Source organism: Hyperolius riggenbachi, chromosome 1 (genome assembly GCF_040937935.1).
Source record: "Hyperolius riggenbachi isolate aHypRig1 chromosome 1, aHypRig1.pri, whole genome shotgun sequence".
NCBI lineage: Eukaryota > Metazoa > Chordata > Amphibia > Anura > Hyperoliidae > Hyperolius > Hyperolius riggenbachi.
In genome coordinates, this window is record NC_090646.1 from 480,133,085 (window position 1) to 480,150,899 (window position 17,815).

Below are 17,815 nucleotides of genomic sequence, written 5' to 3' on the forward strand. Positions count from 1 at the left end.
GCCATGTGGGGGACACAGCAACCATGTGGAAGAAGGTGCTCTGGTCAGATGAGACCAAAATGGAACTTTTTGGCCAAAATGCAAAACGCTATGTGTGGCGGAAAACTAACACTGCACATCACTCTGAACACACCATCCCCACTGTCAAATATGGTGGTGGCATCTCTTCAGCAGGGACAGGGAAGCTGGTCAGAGTTGATGGGGAAGATGGATGGAGCCAAATACAGGGCAAACTTGAAAGAAAACCTCTTGGAGACTGCAAAAGACTTGAGACTGGGGCGGAGGTTCACCTTCCAGCAGGACAATGACCCTAAACATAAAGCCAGGGCAACAATGGAATGGTTTAAAACAAAACATATCTATGTGTTAGAATGGCCCAGTCAAAGTCCAGATCTAAATCCAATCGAGAATCTGTGGCAAGATCTGGAAACTGCTGTTCACAAACGCTGTCCCTCTAATCTGACTGAGCTGGAGCTGTTTTGCAAAGAAGAATGGGCAAGGATTTCAGTCTCTAGATGTGCAAAGCTGGTAGAGACATACCCTAAAAGACTGGCAGCTGTAATTGCAGCAAAAGGTGGTTCTACAAAGTATTGACTCAGGGGGCCAAATAATTACGCACACCCCACTTTGCAGTTATTTGTAAAAAATGTTTGGAATGATGTATGATTTCCGTTCCACTTCTCACGTGTACACCACTTTGTATTGGGCTTTCACATGGAATTCCAATAAAATTGATGCATGTTTGTGGCAGTAATGTGACAAAATGTGGAAAACTTCAAGGGGGCCGAATACTTTTGCAACCCACTGTAAATGTAAAATTATTGATTAGAAAATGGAATCTAACAAATGTCCGATTTTTGCTTGTAATTTTAGCAGTAATTGTAGTCACATTATATGTTATTTGACCATAACATGTTATCATGTCCATCCATTAATTGCCTCCAGTGAACCGATGTAAAAACTACTTAGTAAGTTTTATGTATGGATAAAATGAGAACTCATGTTTTTGCACAACTATTGAAAATCTATTGCTTCACTTAAAGCAAACCTGAAGTGAAAAAAGTATGACATAATGAATTGTATGTGTAGTATGGATAATAAATAGAACATAAGTAGCAAAGAAAAGAGTCTCATGTTTTTATTTTCAGTTATACAGTTTTTTATAACATTGCATCATACTGTCACAGTTGCAGTTTTAAAACATGCTGTCTTTTAAGCTATAACACAAAACAGGAATAATGACCGTTTGAACTTTCCTGCAGTAAAACCTTATCGCAAGCTGTCTCTCACTATTTCTTGGCTGTTTAAGTGCTTCAGAAAACAGGACTGTATTCGACCCAAGTTGGGGCGAATAGCTCTGAGAAGCTCTTTTGCATAGATAACAAAAGTTTTTAACTCTTCCTGTATTGGAAAACAATATGAGACTCTTTTCTTTGCCACTAATGTTCTATTTCTTAGCTGTACTACACATACAATTCATTATCTCATAAGTTTATATTCGCTTCAGATTTGCTTTAACCGCTCTAGGACCACAGGCTTACACCCCCCTAGTGACCAGGCCATTTTTTACAATTCAGTGCTCTGCAGCTGAATAACAGTTTATTACTTGGCCATTCAACTTGGCACACAAATGAAACTTGCCTCCTTTTCTTGCTACCAAAAGAGCTTTCTGTTGGTGGCATCTGATTGCTGCTGCACTGTCCATTTTTTTTTTTTAAATAATTTAAAGTGATTTTTTTTTAAACTAAATTTTGCTTTTTTTTTTCTAACCCCCCCCACCCCCCCCAATCCAATCACTGATCGCCTCTCATAGGCATCAACCTGTGAGAGGGGATCACATTGTAAACCACTTGAGGGGACAGCTTTGTCACTGAACTGTCCCCTTTGCAGCGCTGCACTAGATCGCAGCGCTGTACAACCTAAATAAACAGATTTTTTTACTCTGCCAGCCGAGATCGGTGGTTAGCTGGCTGATATTGAAGCGGAGTTCAGTTACTCAGCGGGGATGTGCGATCCCCGCTAATCTCCGACCCCATGACTTGACACTGATCAATGTTTGGCAGGCCTGGGATAGCCACCTTCCCGACGCCAATCGGTGTTAGGCGGTCGGGAAGGGGTTAAAGAGGTAGTGAGATCACAGGTAACTATCATTTAAAGCCTGTATGTTAGGGATTATTGATAATATATCTTGTGGTAGACATAAGAAACTCTTGGGGCTTGATTCACAAAGCGGTGCTAACTGTTAGCACGCCTGTGAAAACCCCCTTAGCACGTCTAAACAAGCTTTTCGCACATAAAACTTTACGCGCGCAAAACTTTATGCGCGTAAAACTTTGCGTGCGTACTGCACAGAGCGCAGGGCGCTCCGCGCGAAGTGCCCATTAAAGCCTATGGGACTTAGCGCGCATAAAACTTTGCACGCGCAAAGTTAGCGCGCGATCTGATTGAGAAATCCGGTGCTAACCTACTTAGCACCCTGGTTAGCACGTCTAAAGACTTTAGACGTGCTAAGTAGGTTAGCACCGCTTTGTGAATCAAGCCCTTGGTGAGAATCCTATATTTCTGTGCAGAATATTGCTTGCTCCTTACATGGGAACTGAACAAAGTTCCTTCCTTAGAGGACTAGAAAACTATTATAAACCGGAGTTTGCCTCTGTATAACCTAATCTATTATTATTATTTATTGTATTTATAAAGCGCCAACATATTATGCAGCACTAACAGGTAAGATGACATCCGGAAAAATTTGATGCGGCTTGGGGCACCTGGGTGGACCTTTCCTGCTCAGTTATTTCACATATGGGTATAAACATAAGAGTTGCGGACTTGTAATCGTGTAACACATAGGTGGTACATATCCTATTCATATGTATTTTGGTTGTTTATTTCTAATGGCACATTCAATAAGAATGCTGGAGTATTGGTAATCGATGGATATGGTATTGTTAGCATTTTCAATGTAGATTATATTGATCTGCCATTGCCATTGTTCTACTTCTTTGGGGTATTTGGTGGGTGGTGGGGGGAGCAGGAAATTTAGGGGCCTGCTCAGGGGCGTAACTAGAAATCACTGGGCCCCCCTGCAAAACTTTGAATGGGGCGCTTCTCTCCCCCTCACTTTCTGCACAGGTAAACTGAAAACCATGTTATTCAATTGGCTAGTGCACACTTGAAGGTGTTTTCCCCATGCAGATAAATCAGACAGCAGTGAAGCACTGTCTGCATTTTCTCTATCAATTACATTAGCTTCTGTGATTAAACGTGCATGTTTTCACACCTACAGAAACACATGGGGCTTGATTCACTAAACCGGGATAGCGCATATCACCGCCGCGCTAGCGTTTTCACGCCACACTTTCGCATTTTGCATGCTCTTTTACATGCAATCGCAATTTTTTTTGCAGAAATTCGTGATTGCGCAAGAAAACGTGCACAAAATGCACACGAAACCGCTAGCGTGGCCGTGATAGGAGTTATCACGGTTTAGTGAATCAAGCCCATGGTGTACAGAAAACCAACAGACCAGTGTGCTCCCAGCCTCAGCTTATTACACTCACTCTGTGTCCTCAGATGGAGCAGAACTGGCTCTGCAGACTCCTCCAGCATCACTACAGTGTGAGAGGCTAGGGGCAGGGCGTTGTACGCAGGACCCTGCTGCACACTGAATAGGGACTGTCTGCAAATCTTGTATGATGCCTTATCAGTGGCTGAGCAGATGCAGTCTTTAGAACAAATGTGCAGAGAGCAGAAAGTTGTTTCTCTATCTCCATGCTCTTAGTTGTCAGTCTCTCAGGACAGGGAAAAAAAAACCTCTCTCCCCACTGCCCCCCCCCCCCCCCCGCAGCTTCTGGGCCCCCCTTCAGCTGCATCCCTTGCAGGGTCTATTGTTACGCCCCTGGGCATGCTGCTAATGGACCATTTGGGAGCCCTGTAGGGGCTAATGCAAATATTGGCTATTGGTTGTCAAAAGCAGAAATTTGTTGGGTACAGGGCCAGTCCAACCAAAATGATCATTTTGAAGTACACAGTTTTTATAATCTATCGTTTTTGAAATGTATCGTTCATGAAAGCCATTGTTTTTTAAATTAATAGTTTTTTTGTATTTGTTATTTGCGGCAGGGGTAGGGACGTGGGGGGGGGGGGGGGGGTTAAGGTTAGGCATCAGGAAGGGGGATTAAAGGTTAGGCGTCAGGAAGAGAGGTTTTAAGGTTAGGTGTCAGCATGAAATCTCTCGGCAAATGGCCACATGAAGACGCCTCCTTGGCCGTGTCACGTGCTATACACGGCAGCCGCGTGGGACGCAAATGGGGAAGCCGGAGCAGCTGGACACTCGCAGCAGCTGAAACGGGTGAGATTTGAATGCATTGGCACAGCGGGGGACAGTGACCAGGGGTCACGTCACTATCATTAGTCTTTGCAGTATTGCATGCCATTACCGGCGTGGACCCAATCAACCACGTCGCCCGACATTTCCCAGCATGCTTGATCGATACATTTCAGCCCAAAATTGGTCAAATCATCAATCAGGCATGCTTGTTTTGCCACTGATTTTCAGTCAATTCGATGAAATTATTGAATCGGATGGTTGATCAGGCTGCAAAATCGATAGTTGTATGGCCACCTTGAAGGTATTGATTAAGAATTTAATTTGTGGTGTTTCCTTGGATTGCAGGGTTCTATTTAAATTCTTCTTTGCTTTATTTCATTGCACTATGAGCCTTTACAATTTACAAATGAAGATAAGACAGAGAAGACGCTGGATGAAGGGACAGCACGGACCCAGGAACTCGTGCCGGCAGACAGGTAATATAATTGTTGCTGGCCTGGGGAGCCCAAAAGGAGGACTCGGGGCAGCGAGTCAGGGCAGCAGCGGCAGTTCCACAAGTTGTGAATCGATTTCATGATGAAATCTGTGCAGTTTATGGGCAGCCATTAGATCGCTCTCTGATCAGATTTGATAAAGAGGGATCTATCTGTTGGTCGATCTGGTGGCAATCGACCAGTGTATGGCCACCTTACGTTTTGGCTCTGGGTCATATTGATGATTTGGGTCAAACATTGTGTATTTCATTTATACCCATGCAAGTTATTTAAAACATTAGATCCATGTTATTTTAGCTGTCTTGTTATGGAAGAAAAGGTAAAGTAAAAAGTAAAAATTACTTTATACTGAGTTAGTGATGTGCCTGTGAATAAAGTAATCACTAACTGAGCAGCCTTTCTTGGGAGACAAAAGAACCTTATTCCTGTGATGTCAATGTGTCATCTTTAAACAATAAATCCAAAGGTCCATGTTTGACTCATAGAACGTTCAAAAGCTGGCCCAAAGCAAGAAGTTTGTGCCAGCCAATACCTATTTTATTGAGGCTACTGAGCCTCAGGGCCAGCATAAGGTTCACCAGCACCAGAGGCAGAGATTTCAAAGTGTGACACACACAACACACACACACACACACACACACACACACTTTCTGTTGTAGTCTAGAGCCCCCCCCCCCCCCCCCCCATCACTCACAGTATTTCCTGGTAGACTAGCTTCCCCCACCCCCACCCCCCGCAATATTCTCTAGTGGTCCCCCATTCTCCTCTCTAGTTTCTAGTTTCCGGTTCTCATATCAGAGAGGCAGAGTGGACAGCACTGCAGAAGACAGACTGGACTACAAGTGGTTGGCGACTGGAGGAGATGAGTCTCTATTGTAAAACCTGCCTGCGTCACATACCTCTGCATATAGGGGAAGCACAGGAAAGCAACCCAGGGAGAAGGAAGGAAAAAAGAAGTTAAGTTCCCCGCCTCACATCCCTTGCACTTTCAGCATTGCCAGCTCCTTATGGTAGTATCTGTTTTGGTGACCCTGGGATAATGGGAGGAGAGGAATGTGTCTTCACTGCTCTGTGACCGGAGGATCGTGACTAATATAGAATCAGCAATGAATCCTGGGCTAAGGAAATCCCGTCCTGATCTTGCCATAATACTTAAAGGGAACCTGAAATGAAAAGTATATTGTGGCTGCCATATTTATTTCCTTTTAAACCATACCAGTTGCCTGGCAGCCCTGCTTATCTGTTTGGCTGAAGTAGTGTCTGAATTCCACTAGAAACAAGCATGCAGCTAATCTTGTCAGATCTGACAATAATGTCAGAAACACCTGATTTGCTGCATGCTTGTTCTGGGTCTATGGCTAAAAGTATTAGAGGCTTGGGGATGGGCTGGAAAGCCAGGTAACTGGTATAGCTTAAATGCAAATAAATATGGCATCCTCCATATTCCTTTCACTTCAGCTTATATAATGTAGTGTTGAACTTATATTAGTAGTGGAACATATTTATTTTTTATTGCTTTTGAAATAAACTTCTTACTAAGCAAGAGGTGTTTCACAGCTTCACTATTACAAATTTTGCACACTTAAAGGGAATGTCCAAGCAAAATAAAAAAATGAGTTTCACTTACCTGGGGCTTCTACCAGCCCCATGCAGCCATCCTGTGCCCTCGTAGTCACTCACTGCTGCTCCGGTCCCCCGCTGGCAGCTTGCCGAACTCGGAGGTCGACGGGACGGATTGCGTACATTTTTACGCATACCCGCTAATGCAGGAACATTAACACATACATTTTTACGCATTACTGGTTCAATGCGTAAAAATGTACGCATTGAACCAGTAACGCGTAAAAATGTATGTGTTAATGTTCCTGCACTAGCGGGAATGCGTAAAAATGTACGCAATGTGCCCCGCCGACCTCCGAGGTCGGAAAGCTGCCAGCGGGGGACTGGAGCAGCAGTGAGTGACTACGAGGGCACAGGATGGCTGCATGGGGCTGGTAGAAGCCCCAGGTAAGTGAAACTCATTTTTTTATTTTGCTTGGACATTCCCTTTAAATATTTTGCTTACCTAATAGTACACTACAGTAATTGCTGCTAAGATCTACTGAAAAATGTTCAGTCTCAGCACCTGCAATTAACAAGCTATCATTTACAGGAGATATGGGAATTATGAAGACACTACAGTATTTAATTAGACCGAGAAGCAACCATTAATTATAGAGGCCTCACTTCTATATAAAGGCCTTCCCCTGTAGAAAAAAAATAAGTATAGATCTTATGGCCAATGATGGTATAGAGCGGGTGAGTATATGGAAAGCTTAGCAAAAATTCACTATAACACTAAACTGCCATCTATTTTATTTTACTCTTAGGGCCCATTCACACTAGAAGCGCTTTTCTGAGCGTTTTGCGATTAGTTAGCAGTTTTTAAAATCTCTCCCATTCACTTTCATTAAAATCGCGGTAAAATTCGCTGTGATTTTCGCGTACACGATCGCGAAATCGTGGCACTCAGAAAAGCGCTTTTAGTGTGAATGGGCCTTTAAGGGCTTTCAGCGGCATCCCTTTTGCCGGCGTCTCGTTCGGGGGCTTGCACGGGCTTTTGGCGACTCCCTGTCGCGATCGTCATTTTTCGTCCCCGCGGGGAGACACCGCGGTAATCGTCCCTGTACACCGCATGTAGCGTCCAGGGTTGCCTGGAACGACAGGGAAAATCGGGATCGGAACGCCGCTTTCGTGCAAACGCCGGTAAATGATAAATCCCGCCCAATACAAATGCTCCCATTCACTTAAATGGGAGAGTTTTAACGACAAGTCCTGAAGACTGGCGGAAAATGCCCGCCAAGCGTCCGTGTGAACCGGCCCTAACAGTAAATACAGGTGTTTCTAAACATAATAGTTGGACATCATTACGGTATTCAAATTTTTTATTTTTTTGTAGAAATAGAATTTGATGTTGAATACTACTACTATATCGATGTACATATGTATAGTTACTAAAAAGTACTAACACATTTATATTCAAATATGGGACAGGACACTATCTGCATGGACTTTATATATTCTCCCAGTGTGTGTACAGGTCTCCTCCCAGGACTTCATAGCTTGAAAAAAGATAGGTTAATTGCTCCCACCTTAACAATTGTTGTTACATTGCAAAAGGAACATAAATAATGACTGTGGTAGGGATTGGATTAAGCTCTCCCTTGAAGGACAGTTAGTGACATGACTATATATAAGCTGTGTAAAGTGCTGCAGAAGATGTGACTGCTGTATAAACACACAATAATATTATTAATAATAATACATAAACCACAAACTAATACAAACCTAGCAGGATACACATAGCAGTGATAAAAAACAAATGAGGGAAGATCTGGAGAATGTGGGGGAGAGGAAACACTAAGGGCCCTTTTCCACCAGCGCGTTTGCGCTGGCTGAATCGCAAAACCGCAAACCGCTAGCGATTTTACAATCGCTACGGTTTGCTTTTTAACATAGGAATCGCGGTAGGTCATTTCCACTACCGCGATTCGCTTTTGTCGGGAACGCGAACGCGCGGCGGAGCGATAATTGCCGCGATTTTGCTATGCAGTGCATAGCATAGCAAAATCGCGGCCGCAAACGTCGGGGGAATCGCCGGTTTTGCGATTCAGCAATCGCTAGCGTTCAGCATGAACGCTAGCGATTGCAGGTGGAAAAGGGCCCTGAGGGCCCGTTTCCACTGGAGCAGTTTCCGCTCCGAATACGCAGAGTTTCCCCGCACACAAATCGCACGGGGAAATTCTGCCATAGGAAACTATGGTGCCGCCGGCCGAATCGATTGCGCTAGCGATTCGGCCAAAACTGCCCACAGTTTTTGCTCAGGAGGCTGCGAATCCCATAGCCGTGCATGGCACGGCTTCTCGGATTCGCCTGCGATCCCGCACACCCGGAAGTGCTGCCGCGCGTCTCACTGACTCGTGTGGCACAAGTGGAAACGGGCCCTAAGTCAAATCAATGTTATATGAGTGCGGATGTTGAAAGATCCTCTTTATGGGAATGAACACACTAGGCAGAATTGCATATGCGTTTTCCATAGCACATGGTGAAAAATGTATATGCGGATCTGCCTAGTGTGTTCCTACCCTACATGTGCAGGTGTGCTTTTAGTGCAATCCAGATTAAGGCCTCTTTCACAGTGCGATGTTAAAGTCGCACGTTAAAACAACATTTAACGCAGAATAACTCACTGCAATGAAAAATCGATGCCCGATTCACATGGCACACGTTGCGTTAGTGCCTAACGCTGCACTTTCAGTGAAAGTACTGCATGCAGTGCATTATACACGTTATTAGCTACGTTGGACTGTTTGCACATGCTCAGTAATGACTTGGAAACATACTTTTCATTGCCTGTATGTGACGATAACGGGCATTAAGTTGCATTGTGACTTTTTTGGGGCATTGTGTTGTAATCTGCGTTGCGACTTTAAAGTCGCATCAAAATGCAACGTCCTACTGTGAAAGAGGCCTGAAGCACACCTGAACTGAGAGATGTGGAGGCTGACATAGTTATTTCCTTCTAAACAATGTAAATTGCCTGGCTATCCTCCTGATCCTGTGTCTCTAATGCTGGGAATACACGATGAGATTTTTCAGCAGATTTACTGTCCAATCGATTTTCTGATCGATTTTCTAATCATTTTTCCGATCGATTTCCATTCACTTCTATGAGAAATTGATCGGAAAAACGATCGAAAATCAGATCAAACATGTTGGAAGTTATCTATCAAACCATTTATCTGCCAAAAAATCTCATGGTGTATTCCCAGTATAATACATTTAGCCACAGACCCTGAACAAACATGCAGATCAAGTGCTCTGGCTGAAGCCTGACTGGATTTTCCACATGCTTGTTTCAGGTGTGATTCAGACACTACTTCAGACAAAGAGCTCAGCAGGACTGCCATGCAACTGGTATTATTTTAAAAGAAATAAATATGGCAGCCTCTCAGTTCAGGTGTACTTTAAAGAAGAAAGGTGGTAGAAGTCAGTGCATAGAGATTCATAAATGTTTATGCATGGCTTTTTACTATCTGCTGCAAGAGAGAAGGGAGTGCACAGCACATGCATTGTGTCAGGACTTGGTCATATCAAGATCTTAGCAAGGCATGCGGCTAGGATTGCTACCTCATCCCTTTAAATACCGGCACATCTAAGTTATACAGGTTATGGGGCTACTCGCACATAATCAGAGCCTAAACTGCATCTAACTAGCCACCAGGCATGTATAATTCATATGTGCCGGTATTTAAAGGGATAAGGGGGGGAGCCTTGCATGCAGTGGGGTAAATATCCATATCACAACAACACACTGTTTAACATAATTTGACATTCCTGCTCGGCCTGACTGATCCCAAGGGGCAGCTGTGAGAAATGAGTGAAAATGAAGCTTGCCTTTTGCTGCTGAAAGAGCATGATATATTCATGTGTATGTATGCAGAGAGAGACTGGTGGGAGAATTAAGTATTATTGGTTGCTACAGGTTACTATGCTTTGCATACAGCCATTTCCCTTTAGAATACATTATCAAACACATCCATGTAGAAGAGAGACGTCTGGGACCCACTAACAGCGACAAAGCGTTACAGCAGTGGAAACCTATGAATGTGGCTTCTCTGCAGCGCTTGTGGTTGATGATCATGCTTGGTCATCAGGCTGCAGCATTTTTGGAGTGATTTCTTAAATCACTAAAGTGCTGCTAGTGGGTGCCAGGCCTGAGGGACAGACTGCAACTTGGACAAACAGAGATGTAATATCCCATAGTGCTAACAGTGGATGGGAGATGAACAAGAGACAGTGGTCCTGATGCACTAAACTGCGGTAAGATTGCCATGTGCAAGCAGTACACCTCAATCACACTGTCACTACTGTGTGCGTTGCCTAGCTAATTAGGCAACACACGCTTGCACTTCCTGTGCATTGCAATCTTATCGCAGTTTAGTGCATTAGGTTCACAAGTTTGCATCAGGGTCAGAGTCACAAGTTTCCTGCCTTGTCTTCAAGTGCCAGTAGGCTAATTTGTTTTTACAGTGAATCAGTCTCCTGGTGCTTTGTTTGGCATGTTTTCACTACTGTTAGCCACAATAGGCGCTAACTTCTCATTAGTGTGCGTGTTTATGCCTGTAGCAATTTGTATATAAAATACAACATAAGGCCTGGAACCCACTAGCAGTATGTTATTAAGCCTTTTCTAAGCGCTTGTGATTTGAAGAGCTCTTGCTAATGTAATGCAATGGGTGTGATCCCACTTGAGTGATGAGATTTTATAATAAGCCCCCATAGCAATGCATTAGCAAGAGCTTTTCAAATCACCAGCGCTTAGAAAGCGCTGCTAGTGGGTTTCTGGCCTAAGGTAGGATTGAGTTTAACAATCACTGGGAAAACATAAAAAACAGATAATATGGATGTTGTTATCATTCAACTACAGATTACAGTAGCATATATAGAAATATACATTAGATGGATGCAGCGGGCCGTTGTAACACATACTGACAAAGGAGCAACCCAGCACAGAAATAAGCAGGCAGGTAGCATTCTATTTTATATATATCGCTGCTGATTTTCATGCAATGTAAATTCTTTTTTGTTGCTTTTCAAATAGCTGCAGCCTTTGTTAAAGGGGCACTATGGTGAAAAAATTTTAAATTTAAAATATGTGCAAACATATACAAATAAGAAGTATGTTTTTTTCCAGAGTAAAATGAGTCATACATTACTTTTCTCCTATGTTGCTGTCACTTACAGTAGGTAGTAGAAATCTGACAGAAGCGACAGGTTTTGGACTAGTCCATCTCTTCATAGAGGATTCTCAGGGATTTATTTATTTTCAAAAGCACTTAGTGAATGGCAGTTGCTCTGTCCAACTGCCAAAAAACTGTGTAGCGAGCAAGGAAACTGGCCAGCATCATTTTTAAAGCCTATTTAGGGAATATCTTTATAAAGAATAAAAGCCTTGCTGAGAATCCCCTATGAAGAGATGGACTAGTCCAAAACCTGTCGCTTCTGATTTCTACTACCTAATGTAAGTGACAGCAACATAGGAGAAAAGTAATTTATGGCTCATTTTACTCTGGTAAAAACGTACTTCATATTTGTCTGTTTGCACATATTTTAAATTTTACAATTTTTTGCCATAGTGCCCCTTTAAGCAATTCATTCATTTATCAAATAAGGAGAACGATGATACTGTCTACCTTTTTTATTTGCACTTTATAGATAGGAAAAGATTACAATGTTTCAAAAATAGTGACAAAATATTTTTCGCCATTTTCTTTCCCTTTTAGGAACGTATGTAAAATATTGGTATAGTCCCTAACGCTCATTAAAGTGACATTGAAGCAAAAAAAATCCTTATGATATAATGAATTGTATGTGTAGTACAGGTAATTAATAGAATCTTTAGTAGCAAAGAAAAGTCTCATTTTTATTTTCAGTTATATTGCTTTTTATTTATAACATTGCATCATTGTATCATGTCATATTTGCAATTACAAACTCCAATCTAAGGGCTCAGACACACTATGGGCTTGATTCACTAAACCGTGATAACTCATATCACGGCCGTTTTCGCGTTTGCGCGTGATCACAAATTCTCTCTTACAACCACGAATTTTCATGCAAAATCGCGCGTTTTTGCATGGAAATTCACGATAGCGTGTGATACGTCGTGATTGCGCGCAAATGAAAAAAATGCACTTGAAAACAGCCGTGATATGAGTTATCACGGTTTAGTGAATCAAGCCCCATAAGCACTACTCTGAGCGCTTTTTGGCCTCCACAGCTTTCTGAGAGCTTTTTAAAAACCGCTCCCATTGACTTGCATCAAAATTGTGGTAAGATCGCGATCACAATTTTACTACGATTTTAATATGTCAATGGGAGCAATTTTTAAAAAGCTCTCAGAATGCTCTGGAGGCCAAAAAGCGCTCAGAAAAGTGCTTATAGTGTGTCTGAGCCCTAAGGGCCCATTCACACTTAAAAGCGCAAAATCGCCGGCGTTTTGCGGGAGTAATTTTTTCCACGATTTCACTTGGAAAAATCACTGGACAGTGCAGCGATTTCTCCGCGATCACGTTTAGCGCTTCTATAGAACTGAAGCGCGATCGCCAGGAAATCGCCTAAAAATGGTGCAGGCTACACGTTTGCGTTTCGTGTTTTTGGGCGATTTTGCGGCAATTAGCCCAAATTGCCCAACTCAGAACAGGCCCATAGGGTTTTATTACACTAGCACTTTCAAAAGCGCTAGTGTTTGAGCGTTTTGCCGAAATCGCCGGTAAAACGATCAAGTGTGAATGGGGCCTAAGGGTGCATTCATCACACTGCATCCGTTGCATTGCAGAATAATAGCTTAAACCAACTAGAAGCCTTTTCTAAGTGCTAGTGCTTTGAAAAAGCTCTTGCTAATACAATGCTATGGGGGATCACACCCATAGCATTACATTAACAAGAGCTTTTCAAATCACACAAGCTCAGAAAAGCACTCCTGGTGGGTTCCAGGCCTAATTGTGTATGTCAACTCACCGCCCATACAATTCTATGGGCCTGTTCTCAGTACCGTGTTGTAACGGATTGCATTATTCTAACTCGCTGCATGCAGGCTTTGTATTATTGCATATGTCCAAATGCATGTAGTGTGCATTACAATTCACACACTATAACTCGTGCATTATGCAACACCTACAGTGTGAATCCAGCCTAATACTCTTTGCATAAAAGTGTGGCAACAATTCTATACTTATGATTCCCATTAACAATGCAATTTCTTGAACAATCGACCATCTTATTGAATCGTTGAGATCAATCTGAAACCATCATTAGGGCTCATTAAAGGGAAGGTTCAGGCAGTTTGAAAATAAAAATAAAAATCCATATCCACTTACTTGGGGCTTCCTCCAGCCCGTGGCAGGCAGGAGGTGCCCTCGCTGCCGCTCCAGAGGCTCCCGGTCGTCTCCGGTGGCCGACCCGACCTGGCCAGGCCGGCTGCCAGGTCGGGCTCTTCTCCGCTCCAACGACGGGCTCTTCTGCATCCCACGTGGCCGCGCTGACGTCATCGGACATCCTCTGGGCTGTACTGCGCAGGCGCAGAGCTACTGCGCCTGCGCAGTACAGCCCAGAGGACGTCCGATGACGTCAGCGCGCCCCCGATGATGATGATGAGGCAGTGCGTGGACACAGGATGGAGGAGATGGAAGAAAAATTCTTAGCCAGAGGTTATCCCAAAGATATATTACAGAGGTCACGTGCTAGGGTGACTGGACGTGCAGAGGGACGCAGACCCAGACAACAGTTGAGTAAACGCATACCTTTTGTTACGAAGTATAACACCAAGAGTGACACAATTGCGAAAATTGTTAGACGGCATTGGCATCTGTTGTCTGACACTTTCCCAGAAATTGAGTATTTTAGAAACCCTCCATTGATTTCATACAAACGTGCCCCAACCCTTCGAGATCGGTTGGTGCATGCAGAAATAGTGAGGGAGGCCCCTCAGAGAACTTATAGGAGAGGCACTTATCCATGTCTCAACTGTGTGCACTGTAGTGCAGTGATTAAGGGGGATGAAATCTGTCACCCCTACCGCGGTACTAAATTTAAGGTTAACGGTTGGCATACATGCGACTCTAAATATGTTGTTTATGCATTAAAATGTCCGTGTGGTTTGCTCTACATTGGACAAACCACGCAGAAACTAAAAAAGCGGCTATCGTCGCACAAGCATGCGATTCGTGAACGGTTAGTTGATCAGGCCGTAGCATCACATTTTGTACAGGCTAAGCACAGGGCAAGCCAGCTGAGGTTCATGGTCGTTGAACAAGTGGCTCCGTTGAGACGTGGAGGTGACCGTATTAAAAAATTACTTTGGAGAGAAGCATATTGGATTAAGAGGCTGGATACAATGGAGCCACGGGGTCTTAACAGAGAGTTGGATCTTATTCCATTTATATGATTGCCCGTCTCCATTGTACCCAGCCACTTATATATCTGTAATTGGGACTCATGTTATATTTTATTAATGTTTATTTAGTATCCCAATTTTTTTAGTACTCTAATTTTTGAACAATTTTGAGGTAGTGTGGGACCATCCAATTGATGGCTCTTATTTACCTTTGACAGCACATGCGTAGTAGCCCTATAAATTGTATGTCTGGGCGCTGTGTCCTAATGCATGTCTGGCGGCTTTGCACCTTGGCCTCTGTGAATCTACATGCTTCCCCTGTATATAGCCTTATATGCGTATGGCTCATTATATAATCTCAGCAGTATAGTTTAGTCATGGATATGTTCATTTGGATGATTAAATGATGTGTTCTGTTGTGACCAGTTGGTCACTGTATATAGTCTGCCTTATGTTATCTATATTATTCCTTGTGTGTATATGGGCTCTCCTCATGCTCTCCGCCTTTGCCCCGCCCTCTACCAGATGACAGACAGCGGCTTTGGCCGCTGACGTCATCGCGTCTCCCGTCCGGACGCCTGGCGGCTGCGCGCTTGCGCTGTCGCCGTGGCGTCATCCGGCATGGTCCCCTAGCTTGTCCGCATGCGCGGCCGGCGTGGTGAGATAGCCGGATAGGACGGGAGAAGGGGGCAGAGACGATGAGCATTGGAGATGTGTGTGGACGGGAGGGACACAAAGGAGGCGTCTACCTCAGCAGGTGAGCATTTCAGTCTCCTATCAGGTCCACTGGATTGTGGATGTTACTGATTGGTTTATAACATTTTGAAATGATTGGCTACTGCTGATGGGTGGCACTATATATGAGCAGGTGTATCATTGTATATTGTACATGCAGCAAGCTTGATAAAGAGGCGTATGCCTTGAAACGTCGCATTTAACTGCTGTCATGCTATGACAAAATAAAAGAGCAATCGATTATTCTTGATGGTGCCGGCTCTTCTCTATGCCTGCAAGATTGATCCGGAGTGCTGCTGGATCCGGGCCTGGGCACATCGTTTGAACGGCAACTTAGTGGATGCTCCACATCTCTTTTACTAATTGATGTCACACAGCATAGCGTGAGCATTCACGGTGCAATATGGAGGACGCCGATGTTGGGTCCCTGGTGTTCACATACACCCCAGAGGAGACTATGAGGATTATGGCACGTGTGTCTAAGGAGGTGACCTTTTTGAACATGGCAGACGAGATCCGCAAACAGATTTTGCGAGTCGCCAAAGCACATATCACTTTTGAACTCCATTCAAGAACACTAGCTGAGTATCATAGAGTCAAGCGCATACCTAGAGGAATGATATCAAATGTGGCACCAATCATGTTTCCCACAGATAAGGACTTTTGTGTAAAATGGAGCAGCATCTGGAACAAAGCGTCCTTTGACGCAATGGTACTGACTATTGAACGTATACAGGAAGAACTACCCAAATTGGAAACAACACGTGTAGAATTAAAAGCCAAACTTCAAGAAATCATCTGCCCAGGAGAATATGAGGGATTTCTTATTGAGTTGACCAACACCTTGGAGACTCATGAACGGCAGATACAGATCATTAAACGTCAAAAATTCCAAAGAGATGAGCACGATTATAAGATGGGATATGTCTATAATTGGCAAAGACCGATTTCACGGCCTCGTCCTCAACACCGACCAAGACAAGGAGGTAGACCAGGAGGCCGTCCTGTAGATAGCCAACAAGAATCGTCAGATGCCTTAACTTCATCTTCACAAGAGGGAGGGTCGGATTTACCCTCAGGCCCAGAAGGAAACGCAGGGGCGGGCGCAGGAGGAGGAGGAATCCGGGAGCGATTGCGACCCCGACGCAACCAACCATATCGGAGAATGTGATTGTGGTTAACATCTCCTCGGTCCAATTGACTCAGGCACAGCTCTCTGCGTTGAATCTGGGATTATCATTTGCTCCCACCCATTATCCAGATCCGCTTGAGGTGGATGTGGAACTCCAACGTTTTTTTCGAACAATTAAATTGAAATATTATTTCTCCATGCCCAGGACACTGGACCTTGCCTCTACACCTGTGGATGAAGGTGACCAATTGCAGCTAGGTCAGACGGGACTGCGATCTAAGAGCAAATTCCAGCCCCCGTCTTGTCAGATCATCGATATCTTCATTAAGAAAGTACAGTGTGAAATAGATCTGATGTTCAGAAGATCCAATTTCCTAGGTGTTTCAATAAGGAACAATATCACTAAAGCACAGCAGGAAGCCTTGAGAGAACTGTCTAACAACCCTCTTGTCACAGTTAAACCAGCTGACAAGGGTGGTGCGGTAGTAGTGATGGATACGTCGATGTACCGGGGAGAGGTCTTGCGACAGCTCTCCGATACGTTGACGTATCGGCTATTGGATCTAGACCCACTTCCGGGTATTCAACATATTATTTCTGATATAGTGTCCACAGCAGTGAGAGATGAAATTATTGATGATAAGTTAGCTAAGTATCTAATACAAGAATATCCAATCACTCCAGTGATGTATGTTTGCCCAAAAATACATAAGAGATTGGATAATCCGCCGGGCCGGCCCATCGTGGCAGGGGTCGACTCGGTGTTTGCTGACGGTGTAATGGTTAAGGGCTCTGCCTCTGACACAGGAGACCAGGGTTCGAATCTCGGCTCTGCCTGTTCAGTAAGCCAGCACTAATTCAGTAGGAGACCTTTGGCAAGTCTCCCTTACACTGCTACTGCCAATAGAGCGCGCCCTAGTGGCTGCTGCTCTGGCGCTTTGAGTCCGCCAGGAGAAAAGCGCAATATAAATGTTATTTGTCTTGTCTTGTCTTGTCTCCAATCGCAAAATATTTAGAACAACTATTGAGACCCTTTGTAGTGGCACTTAAATCATACTTACGGGATACCCAAATGTTTTTGAGTATTATACGGAACATGGACCCGGTGGAGGATCCATGTTTATTGGTTACCTTGGATGTGGAGAGCCTCTATACCTCCATCCCACATGATGGGGTATAGAGGCGGTTCA